Source organism: Medicago sativa, chromosome 6 (assembly GCF_051527215.1).
Source record: "Medicago sativa cultivar Bolivia chromosome 6, Bolivia_mono, whole genome shotgun sequence".
Classification (NCBI taxonomy): Eukaryota; Viridiplantae; Streptophyta; class Magnoliopsida; order Fabales; family Fabaceae; genus Medicago; species Medicago sativa.
Genome location: NC_140754.1, coordinates 28,581,554 through 28,596,268, shown reverse-complemented (window position 1 = coordinate 28,596,268; position 14,715 = coordinate 28,581,554). Strand labels below are relative to the sequence as shown.

At 34.5% G+C, this 14,715-nt stretch overlaps 2 long non-coding RNA genes across 2 annotated transcripts; both read left to right on the top strand.

Moving 5' to 3' along the window:
* Positions 1–3,765: 3,765 nt before the first annotated feature.
* Positions 3,766–6,159, top strand: LOC146914345 (uncharacterized). Its single transcript, XR_015014122.1, has 2 exons — positions 3,766–5,546; positions 5,666–6,159. It is a non-coding gene; the product is annotated as an uncharacterized LOC146914345 (long non-coding RNA).
* Positions 6,160–13,020: 6,861 nt separating this feature from the next.
* LOC146914344 (uncharacterized) lies at positions 13,021–14,197 on the top strand. Its single transcript, XR_015014116.1, has 2 exons — positions 13,021–13,584; positions 13,704–14,197. It is a non-coding gene; the product is annotated as an uncharacterized LOC146914344 (long non-coding RNA).
* Positions 14,198–14,715: the final 518 nt, after the last annotated feature.

Below are 14,715 nucleotides of genomic sequence, written 5' to 3'. Positions count from 1 at the left end.
TCTTCTAAATAAAAATGCGAGTGATTATAATATATTATTTATATCTCCTCTCAATTGAATCTCATTAATCTATACTATATATAAAGAAAACTACTCCTTTCAGCACACTTTTGAGTTGAACTTTTCTTTCCAAAAATACCCTTAATTTTTTATTTTAGTTTTAAATACAAATAACACATGTAACAAATAGATAAGAATAAATTTTCCTTAAAAAAAAAAAGATAAGAATAAATTTACTTTAAGGAGAAAACTTACGCACAATTCCTTATAAGTTCTTACTATTAGTCAATTATAAAATAACACGTGTATTACTAATGCATGTCAGTAATCGTCTCTGTTAACCCTCTTTTACCTCCGTTAACCACATATCAAACTCACAAAAAACTAGCACAAAACAAAAACTCATGTTACTTTTTTATCAGCCGATTTTATGTTGTACATCTGTGTTGTTCCCCTCAATACAACCAACAAAGATTGCCAAGTATTTTCATATCCCTTCAACAAAAAACAATATTTCCATATTATTTTATTACTTCCACAAAAAATAGTATTTCCATATTATTTTAATATTTTATTAATATAATTACTCTTCCTTAGCCTTTGATCAATTGTAACAAACATGAGCAAAAAATAATGGTAAAGATTGGACTTTAAATCCTCTAAAAAAAGATTAGTAACAAACATGACCAAAAAATAATGTTAAAGATTGGACTTTAAATCCTCTAAAAAAATATTAGTAACAAACGTGACCAAAAGATAATGTTAAAGATTAGACTTTAAATCCTCTAAAAAAAAGATTAGTAACAAACGTGAGCAAAAAATAATGTTAAAGATTAGACTTTAAATCCTCTAAAAAAAAGATTAGTAACAAACGTGAGCAAAAAATATTGTTAAAGATTAGACTTTAAATCTTCTAAAAAAAGATTAGTAACAAACTTGACCAAAAGGTAATGTTAAAGATTAGACTTTAAATCCTATAAAAAAAATTAGTAGCAAACGTGAGCAAAAAATAATAATGTTAAAGATTGGACTTTAAATACTCTAAAAAAAAGATTAGTAACAAATGTGAACAAAAAATAAAGATTGGACTTTAAATCTTCTGATAAAAAGATTAGTAACAAACGTGAGCAAATATAATGTTAAAGATTGGACTTTAAATCCTATAAAAAAAATTAGTAGCAAACGTGAGCAAAAAATAATAATGTTAAAGATTGGACTTTAAATACTCTAAAAAAAAGATTAGTAACAAACGTGAACAAAAAATAAAGATTGGACTTTAAATCTTCTGATAAAAAGATTAGTAACAAACATGACCAAAATATAATGTTAAAGATTGAAATTTAAATCCTCTAAAAAAGATTAGGACTAAAAATATTTTAGAAAAAGATTTGTTAGAACTATATTAAATATTAATAAGTAGGGTTCTCACAGTTAATAGTTCGTTCCCGCATTGTTTAGTTTTTCTCAACCTCTCTCAACCCTCTGCTTCAGAATTCAAAATTAACCTGTTTAGTTTTTTTTTTGTCTCTTTCATGTTACAACTAATCAAAGACGATTAATTTTATGGATTATATATTTGACTTTGTTGGTTTATAAGCGATTATGATTCAATTGTTTACGATTAATTTTAAGAATTATTTGATTTTGCTGGTATATAATTGTTTATACAAACTATGATAGCGTGGTTTTTTTTTATATAAAGAGAACTATGGTTTTTTTTAATTATTAAATAAAGGGAAAATAAACAATAACATCCCCTGCCGTTAAGCTCCTTCCACTGCCGTTTAAGGCAATAAAAGCATTGCTTTTTTCTTTGTGATTCCAAACGTTCTGCATGTATACAATTGATAAACTGCTCCCATGGTCCCCGTCCAATATCCAACAAAATACAAAGAAATCAAAGTGTTAAAAACATTTAAACAATTCAACCCAACAAAATACAAAGAAATCAAAGTGTTAAAACCATTTAAACAATTCAAAATTGTTAAACGATAATCACACTCATGTTACCAACAACTAAAAACAGAAACACTAGAAAACTTCAAACCACCATCTTTTGTTTTTGGTTACATTCAAACCACCATTTGAGATGCCATAAAAAGAAAGGACCGCTAAGAAGTATGGATACTAACACCGACACCAGATATAACACGGATATTGACACGCCAATAACGTTAATTTAAGAAAATCACATAATTTAGGGTATTAATATTTGTGGATGCGGATGCAACACGTGTTCAGACATATCTAATATGAGGAGTGTATGTGATTCATAGGTGAAGAGCAATATCATAATTCATATATGGTCGAAAGAGACATAATTACACCTACAAATGATGATGTTCAAAAATTGAATGACATAATTATCAATTACTCCCTCTGTTCCTTTTTAAGTGTCTTTTTAGGGTGAATTTTTCGTTCCTATTTAACTGTCTTTTTGGTATTTTAAGGGTACGATTTGTCAATTATACCATTTGTCAATTACTTAAATCTTTTTCAGTAAAACTAATTAATGTTATCTATATGGAAAACTAATGTTTGGTTTTTTTTAAACATAGTTTGATTGTTTTTTTTAAACAAAGTTTGTTTCTTGTTATCTTCAAATTTAAACAAAATTTTGTTACAAACAATAGTTCCAAGAAGAGTTAAAATTCTATAAATTTGACGAGTAGCAATTGTTAAAAATTTCAAGTGCAAAGTAAAAGAACGGATTAGAGAGAAACAAAATAAAAGATTCCATGAATGTTTAAAAGAAAGAAAAAGTAGAATACTCGTTGGAACTGCTAATGAGATGTGAAGAGAGAGAAATAGTTGAAAACTCATTTGATAAGATACAAGAACAAGAGCAAGATGACAATGAAGAAGAAGTTGGAATAATTTTTATATTGACTTAAAATAAATAAAAAAATATGCACAATATTTAGAAAATTGACAATTGTTTGTTACGAGAGAAATATAACATATTAAATTTATTGGAAAGATAAGGTGTGTGCAAAAAAATAGGAACTTATGGTGGATTAAAATGAGGATACAATAGGAAGAAAATATGCAAAAATACACATAGCTATTTTTGTGTTAATCTTCTAAAAAGACACTTAAAAAGGAACGGAGAGAGTAGTTTCCAAGAGAATAACATAATTTATTGTTATTTAACGAGGTTGAAGGGAATCCTCATAACTTATATCAACAAGAATTTCTAAACTAAACTACTCAAGGAAGTATCCCACCACATATTTTAAAGGTAAAAAAAGATGCACATTTGATGTTGTTGCGAAACATAGACCCTTGATATGACCTACGTAATGGAACACGGTTGTTATGTTGTGGTTTATTTAAGAATATGTTAGATGTGGAAATCCTAACAGGAAGCAATGTTGGAAAAAAAAAAAAGCATTCATGCCCATAATTAAATTAAAAACAAATGCAAGTTCATGACTTCCTTTTGTGCTTAGTAGAAAACAGTTTCCCGTTAGACTAAGTTTTGCTATTAACATAATAAAATAATCACATGTGTTAGCGCAGTAGAAAGAGCGGACAGATGAGCACGATAGAGCCCGTCTTTCCGCTAGTATATATATATATATATATATATATATATATATATATATATATATATATATATATAAATGTCGCGTCATTTTTCGGAGATCAAGGCTATTTGATTAGCTTTTTGACTCACTAAATTTATTTCACGACCGAACATTTTTATTTTTTAAGAAAAGGGGAAGAAAGTTCAAACACCCCATTTTGAAAAGATTTAGGGTTCGGGGGTTAGTTACATAAAGGGAAGGTGTTAGCACCCTTTATGTCCGTAGTACTCTACGGGAACCTCTTGGTTTTTATTTAAATAATGTGCTATAACTTGCTTATTATTTTTTTTGAAAAAAAGAAAGGGATTTGAAATGAAAAAAGGAAGACCTATTTATCTACATTTTTTATTGATTTGGAAGGACATGGTCCTCTGCCTACGTACCCGTGAGGGATCAAAACCTCGTAGTTCGGGGTTAAAAAACTGACGTTTGATTGGTTGTGTGTTTTTTATTAGTTTGAAAAAAGGTTTTAAAATGGAAAAGCCAAATGGCAAAATGAATTTGTTTGTATTTTTTATATTAAAGAAAAAATGACTTGAAATATGATTAAATTGATTGAAGTTTGACTAAGGAAAGAAAATAAAAAAAGACGTCACTTGATTTAAGATCAAGGTTTATTTAGAAAAATATTTTTGTGTTTTTTGAACTATTTGCATGATTTTGTTATTTTTGAATGATTGGAATGAAATTAAACTGACGGAGCATAAAAAATAAAAGCGTAGGTGCCTTATGGTGGCGTTGGACCACCACGAGGACCTTTGACCTAATCTAGAAGCATAAAAAGAAAGGCATACACACACGCACGCACCCATGCTCCTAAGACTATTACATAAAACCTATTATACATGCTATGGTCTGCGAGGAAATAAATAAATTACATTAAGCCTATATTTACATTCTAAATTCTATACGAGACAAAGAGAAGTAAATAAATTACATAATGCCTAATTTATACATTCTAATCTCAAGCAATGATATAAAATAAATTAAAATGCATGGTAAACTAGACTAAAAATGCATGAATTATTTACATTCAAACCTAATGTACAAACTAAATTCTGTGCTATGAAAATAAATGAGATGAAAATAAATATGCAATGAACAAATAAACGATAAATTTGCATCCTAATCTACTAAATACAGAAATGATAACATGCTAAAGAAATAATAAAAATGCAAGAGAATTTAAAATGCATGAAGAAAGTAAAATAAAAAAAAAATATGCAAAAGTGGGGTGTAGGCAGCAAGTAGGGAGGTGTGCAGAAGTAAAAAAAAGATATTGGGCCTCAGAATAGTGCAAGGCGCAGATGGGCTGGGTTCAGACCGGTTCGGTTCAATAGAACCGGACCGGTTCGGTGAGCACTTAAAAAGAGGTGAGAGGCCGGTTTTATCATTTTTCAAAGGTCTTTTCTCTCTCTTTTCCTTCTCAATCCTCTCGTCTTTCTCTCTTTCTCTCTTCATGTGTTCTATTCTTCTCCTATGTTCTTTCTCTTAATTTTCTTCTTCCTTCATATATTTTTCAAGATCCTTGCTACTATCTTTTCTACTTCTTCTACTCACTGCTTCTTTTTATTTTTTATTCTGAATTTCGGTTCCGTAATTTCTCCTAAAAAACTTACGTATACATAAAGGAATAAAGAAAAATGAAAACGGTATACCTCTGGCTTCACGATTCGGGCCGATTGATCGTGGAGTTGATGTTGTTCAGTTGATGGTTTGAAGCTTTCGACCGGTTTGCGGTTGTACGGTTCGGTCTTGTATTGGGTCAGTGATTGTAACGCGAGACTGTGATGATGCTGTTCTGAATTGTGTGCGCGTGTGTGCTTGAGGCCGATTGGTTTTGAGGGCTTTGAATTCAATTCTGACTTCGTGTGGTTGGATCGTGATTGGACTCGACGGATTTGCAAACGTCGGTTGCCGGCGTTGTGATTGTGGATCAGATTGGTTGAAAAATTGGTTCGTGTATTTGATGATTGAATTGGCTTGAACTGTGTTGGCTTATGTTGTGTTGTGAATGGCAGATTTTTGAGGTTGTTTGTGTGTTTTTACTGAAAAATTTGATATTCTCTTTGCAGGTTTTTGTGTTGGGAATCGGCCCCCTTAATGTTGTGATTGCAGGTGTCTTTTATAGTACAAGGATTGGGATGTTAGGGTTTGTTGAAAGAGCAGAAAAAATCTGCACTTTGGATTGAAATGAGAAGGGAAACACGTTCTGTTCCTGTAAATGTGTTCTTTGCAGATGAGGCTTGAACATGGATTGGGATTGACAGGCTGGGTTGAACGTGGACACTTTTTGGACTTGGACTAAAAATAAAATAATAATACAAATAATAAAGAAAATAAAAGAAAGGATGACTATGCATATTTTTTGGGGTTTTATCAAATAATAATAATAAAAAGAAATAATAATAAAAAGGGTGACTGCAAATTTGTACAATTAGACTTATCCTAAAAAGAAGTAATTAAAATAAAAGGAAATATTGATTCATTAAAAATTAAAAACAAAATTAAGATTAAAATCAAAAGATGGAAATAGAGAATAAGAAATGAAAAAAAATAAAAAATAAAAGGATAAGAGGGTCTGACTCGGAACAAAAAAAAAAATAAAATAAAAAAAAATGAGGTATTTTAAAATACCTCTCTGTCGAATTTTTCACTGAAAAGTCAGAGACTGATCAAGGTCAAAGGACGCGTGTCAGTGTATGAATGTAGAACCTTAGGTCAAAAATTGGGGTATGACAGATGCCCCTATTTAAGTTTCTTCGTCCGGAGATTTGAAGATGTAATCTTTGATTCGATCGGATCGAAGAGACTTAAATACAAAGTACACCAATTTTGGACCTAAGATGCTATGAATGCTTGTGATGTAATTATGAATGCAGGACGCCAAAGATGACTTGACTGAGACGAGGAACAACAACGAGATGCCCAAATTCGTTGTAGAAAAAGGGATCCGACTCCGCTAGGGGGAATGTAGTTTCACTGGGGAAAATAATTGTCTACCATCGTGTTGATGATATGAAGACAAATGAAAGGAAACAAAATCTTGAACAGACACTGGGAATTTTGAAATGTATTTGTAAACTGATGGTTTGTAGAAACTGACACTTGAAATTAAATTTGATTGGTGACATCTCTGAACCAGACACACTAAGGATGATACTTTTGTCATTCCGTCATCCGACGAAACGGGGAACGACACTTGAGAGAACAGAAATTGAGTGGCGTCTCGTCATCCGACATACCAGGAGATGACACTGTTGACATTCCGTCATCCGATAAAACGGGGAATGATGACTTTGACCTTCCGTAATCCGACAAATCGGGGAATGAAACACTTGATATTCCGTGATCCGAAAAAACGGGGAATGATGATTTGATATTCCGTAATCCGTTAAACCGGGGAATGAAACACTTGATATTCCGTAATCCGACAAAACGAGGAATGATGATTTGATATTCCGTAATCCGTTAAACCGGGGAATGAAACACTTGATATTCCGTAATCCGACAAAACGGGGAATGATAATTGATATTCCGTAATCCGACAAAACGGGGAATGGTGATTTGATATTCCGTAATCCGTTAAACCGGGGAATGAAACACTTGATATTCCGTAATCCGACAAAACGGGGAATGATGATTTGATATTCCGTAATCCGTTAAACCGGGGAATGGTTTTGATCTTCCGTAATCCGACAAACCGGGGAAAGACACGTTTGATATTCCGTAATCCGACCATGCGGGGAATGAGATACTTGAGAAGATAAAGATTGAGTGACATCTCGTTTTCTGACAAAGCAGGGGACGTCACTTTTGTGAAAATAAAATGTGACCTCGAACTGTTCATTAGTTGGAACTGATCGTTTGAAACATGGTGAAAGGTAAACTCAAGCGGTCCGTTGTTTGGAACTGGCAGCTTGAAACAAGACAAAAAGTAAACTCAAGCGGTCCGTTGTTTAGGACTGGCAGCTTGAAACAATTGAAGACTGAAACGAAAAGATATGACCAAACACTAGGTGACTGATGCAACCATGTATGAATTGATATTGTGTATATGTTGTGTATGAATATGTGAAAGTATTAATGTATGAATGTATAAATGTCTGAACGTAATTTGTATGACTGTACGAACTGTATATGACCGGTGAACTCGATGAGACATGACACGACAGGTAAGACGGGAGGCGGATTGACATCGCAGTACAAACACTCGACAAACTTCCTTGGAGATGATATTATTGTGAACCAATCGAGCCGTTGACGGTGTGAAACCTGGCACAAGGTAGCAACTGGTGAATAGCAACCGATGAATCTTGGGGAGAAAGCCCATTGTTTAACCAAAAGTCTGGAAGAAGTCACCATTTGTAAATCAGCGCGGAGTGCCTTTCCTCTGGCATGCTTCAACAGTCATGTTTTTTTTTTGTATATTTTTTTTTGTTTTGAAAATCCCTAACTTTTGACTGGACCGCCCTTTCGGGTTTTCAGTCCACCGGGAATATATTCCTTTTTTTATGCCCCTAATTTTTGCCTGGGCTGCCCTTTCGGGTTTTCAGTCCACCGGGACGCTCTCTATTGCCTAAGCCGCCTTTTCAGGTTTTCAACTTAGAGAGCATTTATTTTTGTATTTCTTTTTGTTTTTTTTTTTTTTGACTGTGAAAGCATCTTGCTTGAAGCAGAGGTCCCCTCCATTGTGTTTAGACATGTTTCTCTTCCGGAATGTAACCGTTCTCGAGGCGGATGCTGATGTACGCTTCGACTACTCACAAGTTCAAAGAGAGTGCGTTTGTTGTTCACACTTTTCAAAAGATGTAAAAAAAGGTTTTTGTATTTTGAAAAAATTTTTGCCTCAAGTATTGCCATCAAAAATAGAAGAAATTTGCAAATAGAATAAATGAGAGTTCCAAATAAATGGGCACAGGCTCGAATTTGATGAATTGAGTGGTGGCCTACCAATGGCATGGCTCCACGGATCTTTGAAAAAAATTGGAAAATAGTAAATATATGGGAAAGGTACATTGACCACAATAACCGTTATACTCCCTGACAACTTTGAATGCTCCAGTTCCGAGTCTTTGATCTGCAGATGCTTCGAATCAGAGGTCTTTTGACAGCTGGATGCCCCAAGTGGACTGTGCTGACTGATGCAGTTACTTGTCATGATCCTTAACTTTTGCATAGATCGCCCTTTTCGGGTTTTCAATCTATCAGGATAACCATCATTTTTTTTTGTCTCAAATTTTTGCCTGGACCGCCCTTTCGGGTTTTCAGTCCACCGAGACGCTCATTTTTGCCTAAGTCACTTTTTCAGGTTTGCGACTTATCGAGCTTTTATTTTGACAAAGTATTTCTTGACTGCACCGGCATTCATAGGACATGTGAGTTTGTCACCATCCATGATTGTAAGAGTCATTGCTCACAAGTCTTCATAATTAGGCGTCCACTTGCCCCTGGAGTCTGGTTGGAAAGTAGTACAAAGTTGGGCACAAAGTCTCTTTCTTGAATTCAAGGGGACGAGCCTTCTTGTTAGAAGCTTGTTTCAAACCTCTTTTGATATATTTGTACAAAGGTCGTCGTGTATTTAAATTCGATTAGGCTTGGACTTTAGCAGAACTCCTATTGACGGGACTTCGACCTTCACGGAAAGCACGACCTCCATGTTGCATATTGGGGAAGGAGGGGGGGGTTGCCCCCTGTTGAAATGTGTACTGAAGTACGATATTTGAGCAAAGCGAATGGTAGCACCCCGAGCCAGTCTTTGTAATTGAATGTCATCTTCTGGATAATCTCCTTGATATTTTGTTGGCAGCTTCGATGACTAAGATGCCCCAGTATGTGAGAGATCTCGTCGGGAATCTCTTCATTCCCTTCTTCAGCTTCGGACACAGGGAACTCAAAGTTGGAAGAGAGTACATGGTTAATGTGTTCAACGGGTTTATTAATGCATGATTTGATTATTGATTTTGACAAGTGTAAGTTATGATTATGCAGATATTTGAGAATGAAATTTATTTTTTGGTTTTTTTGTATTACCATTTTTCAAAAAAAGCACAAAATAAAAACAAAGTCGGGATCAAAGCGACTTTTTTAATGATGAAAAATACATGAAGCGAAAAGCCCTACACAAGTTCACTTTCGTCTCGGGCAGGACGAAAGGATTTTTTTTTTTGGAAAGACAAACAACAAACACATTAAATGAGCAGATGAGTAGTAGAAAGAACATTGACAGCGACCCAATTGTGGCTACACGCTCGGATTCAAATTCTTGAAAGGCAAGACGTTGTCATCGATCAGTTTCTGGACTTCAATCTTCAAAGAGAAACAGTGCTCAACATCATGACCTTGTGCCCCTTGATGGAAGACACAAAAGAGATCAGGTCTCCACCAAGCCGGCAATTTCTTCGGTACTGGAAGAGGTGCCTTAGTTTGTACGAAGCTCTTTTTAAGCAAATACGAAAGCAACTCCGCGTACTTCATAGGAATCAGATCAAACTGCAGTGCTCTTGGAGCCTGTTGTTGAGGTTGTGGCTGGACAAGTAGCTGACCTTCGGGGGACAAGGTGTTATCTTGGATTAACCTCTGAACTACAGTCTTGAAAGCAAAACATCGCTCGATATCGTGACCTGGTGCCCCTTGGTGAAATGCACAAGAAAGGTCAGCTCTATACCCCATTGGCAATCTTTTCGGCACCGGAGGAGGTGGTCTTGTTTGGATTAGGTCCTCCTTAAGCAGTGTAGGAAACAGCTCCGCGTATTTCACAGGGATTGGATCAAACTTCGGTGCCCCCTTAGCCTGGTTTTGAGGAGTAAACTGTTGCAGAGCCTGTTGTCGAGGTTGTTGGGGACATAGTGGCTGAACCTGTGTAACCATCAGTGAAGATACTAAATTAGTTAACTTCTCTACCTCGGCCCGAAGCGTTGTTACCTCTTCACGAAGCTCGTGGATCTCTTGTTCAAGCTGATCCATTTTTTGTGTTTGCACGAATGCTTGCATTTGCGAGTTGAATTTGAATGAAGACATCGGACCAATTTTGAAATGGGTTGACCTTTGTATGGAAAAGAAAAATTTGTGAGACTCGGAATTGAGACTATGAAATGCAAAATGATGCATGAAGCTTATGCAAAAATAGACACATTTTTTGAAGGATTTGTCAAAGTAATTGTAAACATCATAAGGAATATTGTTTCATTTGATAATTTGAAATGTTAAAAACGGTTCCTTTAAGAACAAATGCAAAGCCAAAGACAAAGTCCCCAACAAAGCTAAGGTCTAGTTTAAGACTTTTGAAACTGTATTCCTTGGTGTCCCTCTTTATAAGGTCTACTCCTCCGATGTTTACAAGAACTTATCTAAGTCTTTCGATGTTTTGATGGGAAAAAGTTTTTATGAATGAATGCATGTATGCATGGTTATGCTAACACAAACGGTGAATATATGGTGAGGTTAAGTCCACATGTTGGAGTCAAGGGTAACAACGCCATTGGTAAGGACTATGGTTTTCAAATGTACCTGTATCACGGGTTCTACCAAGTTCCCAGAGTTATCAACCACTTCCGAACACTATCAGGTTACGGAAATACTTCCGTTCCAATAATATTCGTAAGAAAGTCTTGTCTGAGTGTGGTATCGCGTGTCAACTAAACCAAGATTACTCATGATTAGCCACCGCACCACGTCCTAAAAGGCCAAGAGGGGTTAAAGGTAACTAAAGGTCCTCAACTTTCGACAGTCACTTGAAAATAACATGCCAAACACGAATACTCATGCCAACATAGTATACTTCCAAGATCCCTCAGTTGAGTGGGGTTATCACATGTGTCACAAACCAAAATTCACTCTTGGCAAGGCACTATGATTATACCACCGTCCTATCTTAAATTTCTCTCAAGTCCGGGTGTAGGACTTATCTTACCACTCACGTTAGAAGAAAGAAGAAAGAAGAAGGGAGAACATGTATACAGATATTTCCATCTTTTATATTTTTTTTGATTTTAAGCAAGTTATAGCACAAATTTTAAATAAAGCCAAGTTAGGCTCAACCCTCTTAAGGGGGTCCCCAGTGAAGTCGCCATTTCTGTCGCGTCATTTTTCGGAGATCAAGGCTATTTGATTAGCTTTTTGACTCACTAAATTTATTTCACGACCGAACATTTTTATTTTTTAAGAAAAGGGGAAGAAAGTTCAAACACCCCATTTTGAAAAGATTTAGGGTTCGGGGGTTAGTTACATAAAGGGAAGGTGTTAGCACCCTTTATGTCCGTAGTACTCTACGGGAACCTCTTGGTTTTTATTTAAATAATGTGCTATAACTTGCTTATTATTTTTTTTGAAAAAAAGAAAGGGATTTGAAATGAAAAAAGGAAGACCTATTTATCTACATTTTTTATTGATTTGGAAGGACATGGTCCTCTGCCTACGTACCCGTGAGGGATCAAAACCTCGTAGTTCGGGGTTAAAAAACTGACGTTTGATTGGTTGTGTGTTTTTTATTAGTTTGAAAAAAGGTTTTAAAATGGAAAAGCCAAATGGCAAAATGAATTTGTTTGTATTTTTTATATTAAAGAAAAAATGACTTGAAATATGATTAAATTGATTGAAGTTTGACTAAGGAAAGAAAATAAAAAAAGACGTCACTTGATTTAAGATCAAGGTTTATTTAGAAAAATATTTTTGTGTTTTTTGAACTATTTGCATGATTTTGTTATTTTTGAATGATTGGAATGAAATTAAACTGACGGAGCATAAAAAATAAAAGCGTAGGTGCCTTATGGTGGCGTTGGACCACCACGAGGACCTTTGACCTAATCTAGAAGCATAAAAAGAAAGGCATACACACACGCACGCACCCATGCTCCTAAGACTATTACATAAAACCTATTATACATGCTATGGTCTGCGAGGAAATAAATAAATTACATTAAGCCTATATTTACATTCTAAATTCTATACGAGACAAAGAGAAGTAAATAAATTACATAATGCCTAATTTATACATTCTAATCTCAAGCAATGATATAAAATAAATTAAAATGCATGGTAAACTAGACTAAAAATGCATGAATTATTTACATTCAAACCTAATGTACAAACTAAATTCTGTGCTATGAAAATAAATGAGATGAAAATAAATATGCAATGAACAAATAAACGATAAATTTGCATCCTAATCTACTAAATACAGAAATGATAACATGCTAAAGAAATAATAAAAATGCAAGAGAATTTAAAATGCATGAAGAAAGTAAAATAAAAAAAAAATATGCAAAAGTGGGGTGTAGGCAGCAAGTAGGGAGGTGTGCAGAAGTAAAAAAAAGATATTGGGCCTCAGAATAGTGCAAGGCGCAGATGGGCTGGGTTCAGACCGGTTCGGTTCAATAGAACCGGACCGGTTCGGTGAGCACTTAAAAAGAGGTGAGAGGCCGGTTTTATCATTTTTCAAAGGTCTTTTCTCTCTCTTTTCCTTCTCAATCCTCTCGTCTTTCTCTCTTTCTCTCTTCATGTGTTCTATTCTTCTCCTATGTTCTTTCTCTTAATTTTCTTCTTCCTTCATATATTTTTCAAGATCCTTGCTACTATCTTTTCTACTTCTTCTACTCACTGCTTCTTTTTATTTTTTATTCTGAATTTCGGTTCCGTAATTTCTCCTAAAAAACTTACGTATACATAAAGGAATAAAGAAAAATGAAAACGGTATACCTCTGGCTTCACGATTCGGGCCGATTGATCGTGGAGTTGATGTTGTTCAGTTGATGGTTTGAAGCTTTCGACCGGTTTGCGGTTGTACGGTTCGGTCTTGTATTGGGTCAGTGATTGTAACGCGAGACTGTGATGATGCTGTTCTGAATTGTGTGCGCGTGTGTGCTTGAGGCCGATTGGTTTTGAGGGCTTTGAATTCAATTCTGACTTCGTGTGGTTGGATCGTGATTGGACTCGACGGATTTGCAAACGTCGGTTGCCGGCGTTGTGATTGTGGATCAGATTGGTTGAAAAATTGGTTCGTGTATTTGATGATTGAATTGGCTTGAACTGTGTTGGCTTATGTTGTGTTGTGAATGGCAGATTTTTGAGGTTGTTTGTGTGTTTTTACTGAAAAATTTGATATTCTCTTTGCAGGTTTTTGTGTTGGGAATCGGCCCCCTTAATGTTGTGATTGCAGGTGTCTTTTATAGTACAAGGATTGGGATGTTAGGGTTTGTTGAAAGAGCAGAAAAAATCTGCACTTTGGATTGAAATGAGAAGGGAAACACGTTCTGTTCCTGTAAATGTGTTCTTTGCAGATGAGGCTTGAACATGGATTGGGATTGACAGGCTGGGTTGAACGTGGACACTTTTTGGACTTGGACTAAAAATAAAATAATAATACAAATAATAAAGAAAATAAAAGAAAGGATGACTATGCATATTTTTTGGGGTTTTATCAAATAATAATAATAAAAAGAAATAATAATAAAAAGGGTGACTGCAAATTTGTACAATTAGACTTATCCTAAAAAGAAGTAATTAAAATAAAAGGAAATATTGATTCATTAAAAATTAAAAACAAAATTAAGATTAAAATCAAAAGATGGAAATAGAGAATAAGAAATGAAAAAAAATAAAAAATAAAAGGATAAGAGGGTCTGACTCGGAACAAAAAAAAAAAAAAATAAAAAAAAATGAGGTATTTTAAAATACCTCTCTGTCGAATTTTTCACTGAAAAGTCAGAGACTGATCAAGGTCAAAGGACGCGTGTCAGTGTATGAATGTAGAACCTTAGGTCAAAAATTGGGGTATGACAATAAAATATTATTTATACATTAATATAAAAATCTTGCACTAGACAAATACTTGTTACTAAAATTTTCTTAGCAAGATCGATTTTTTTGTTGTTTTCAGCAATGCTGTACCTCGCGAGAAAATTCTCGCGTATCCCTAATCCAAAACTGCTTTGCTACAAAAAACAAAACAAAAAACTAACATTGACAATCAAGCGGTTACAAAAAATAAGGTATTTTTGTTGTTTACAGCGAATTCTAAATTCGTGGAACTCACGACATAGTGACAACAAAAATCCCTTATCTTTTGTAACCGCTTGATTGTTAATGGGAGTTTTTTTTTTTTGTTTTTTTTGTAGCAAAGCAGTTT